This window comes from Oryx dammah, unplaced genomic scaffold (genome assembly GCF_014754425.2).
Source record: "Oryx dammah isolate SB20612 unplaced genomic scaffold, SCBI_Odam_1.1 HiC_scaffold_2, whole genome shotgun sequence".
NCBI classification, from domain to species: Eukaryota; Metazoa; Chordata; class Mammalia; order Artiodactyla; family Bovidae; genus Oryx; species Oryx dammah.
This window is the reverse complement of record NW_024070186.1, coordinates 7,179,547-7,181,892: the sequence shown is the minus strand read 5'-3', so window position 1 is coordinate 7,181,892 and position 2,346 is coordinate 7,179,547.

The window sequence follows — 2,346 nt, the reverse complement described above, 5'->3', positions numbered from 1 at the left end:
GTGAGATTTGGACCATCAAGACGGCTGAGTGCCAAAGAATTGATGCTTTCAAGTTGTGGTGTTGGAGAAGACTTCTGAGATTCCCTTGGACAGCAAAGAGATCAAACCAGTCAGTCCTGAGGAAATCAACCCTTAATATTCATTGGGAGGACTGATGCCAAAGTTGAAGCTCTGATAATGCTTTGGCCACCTGATGTGAAAAGCCAATTCGCTGGAAAAGACCTTGATGCTGGGAAAGTTTGAGGGCAGGAGAAGGGGGCAACAGAGGACTAGATGGTTGGATGGCATCATCAGCTCAATGGACGTGAGTTTGAGCAATCTCTGGGAGATGGTGAAGGACAGGGAAGCCTGACGTACCACAGTCCATGGGGTCACAGAGAGTCAGACGTGACTGAACCACTGGACAGCAATAGGCCATGTGGTATTTGGGGCATGCTTCTGCTAAGCTTTTTCAGTGACATCTAAAAATTAAATTTACCTAGATGTCCAATCATTTTATTTGACAGATCAAGTAACTCTACTACCTGGACAGTAGTGACTGTTTCAGGCCCCCTGTAGTGGAGGAAGGAATTTTAAACCAGTGTTAAGTTCTGTGTGTTTGCTTTTGGGATGGAGATTTGGGGTGTATTTACATTCCCCAGAAAGAGATAGCAGAGCCAGAGACTAGCAGAAGGATTCTTGCTCTGTTCCCCTTTTACAATGTTCAACTACATGTTATGAAACAACAAAGAGACAGATATCAAAAAGAACAGGGCAGTTACAGGACCTGTTAAAAGTGACTGTAATTTGGTGTATTCTTGCTGAAAATGAAAGCAAAGAACCAGGCTGCTTTCTTCTGGGAGATAAAAACAACAACCACAGCAACAACAACAACAACAAACCAAACACGCACCACCAACAAAACAGGCCCACAGAGACGTTTAACCAGAAGTGCATTTATTTAGTCCTCTGAAATGTCTTAATATAGGGCTGGATGTTCTGTTTATAAATCTGTAATTACAAGTAACTCCGTGGCAGTGATGACAAAATTGCAGGATATTTGTGAGGGGATTTAATGCCATTAATTGGAGCTGTGAATACGGCTTCATTAACCTGAGAATAGGGGCTTATTAAAAATCCACCGCTTCCAGGTAAGTCTGTGTTCCAGGAACAGCAGAGTTTAAACACTGAAGGTTATAAATTATTGATGGCAGTAGTCAATGCTTCTGACAAGCCATAAAGTGGGCGACTGGGTGCTGGGAAATTGGAAAGCGTTTGATCCCTGTAGGTGGAAATGTTCAGAGAGAAAATAGGGTTGTGACAAGTTTGTTTCCAGACCGTTGGGGAGAGAGACATACAGCCAGCTCTCGCTGCCTCTCCTGGCATTCTCTTTCCACCTCCTTCCCTTCACACCTCCAGGCTGTGTCCGGGTCCTAGAATGCAGCCTTCTGCTCTGGCCACAGAATGGGAGGAAATAAATGAGGCCGAAGGATTAAATGGACATCTGGGCAGAAGCCATTTAAGACGGAAATACAAATTCACAAAGGGGGACTTGCGTTTTTTCCTCAGCTTCCCTCCTTATTCCAATGAGGATTTTGTTTTTCACGTTGATTTTTTTTTTTCCTTCCTAACTGAAATTGTCTAATGTAATTTTAAACTAGTGGAATAGCTGAACTTCATTTGATGGAATGGATAGAAATGTGCTTTGATTTTTTTTTTGAAAAAAGAACAAACGCTTGCCATTCCCTATATATGAACACAATAAACCGGACTCTGTTGGGGAGAGAAGTGAAGGGGGAGTGGCAGATGCGTGCGGATGGGAGCATAATATTTATAACACTGCGGATGAAACGTTTAAAGTGAGTAAACTGAAGTAACCCTCCGGCAACAGGGACATATGTATTGCTTGAAACTCACATGCACGTGCGCCATCCTGTTCTTTGGAATCACACTGAATGCCGAGCTACTTGGTGTGTGTGTGTGTTAGTCACTCAGTCATGTCTGGCTCTTTTGTAACCCAATGGACTGTAACCCGCCAGGCTCCTCTGCCATGGAATTCTCTAGGCAAGGATACTGGAGTGGGTTGCCATTTACTCCTCCAGGGGATCTTCCTGACCCAGGGATTGAACTTGAGTCTCTTGCATGGTAGGCAGATTCTTTACTGTCTGAGCCACCAGGGAAGCCCACTCTACTTGGTAAGGGGAGAGTTTGATATCAAGCTTGAGTTTTTAAAGGAATCATTGTGTGTGCTCATACATGAGTTAAGCGTAAGTGAGGAAACCATACATCATGTCACTTCTAGAGGATCAGAAAATGTTGTTCTAAACGTGCTGCAGTCCATGGGGTCACAAAGAGTCAGACACAACT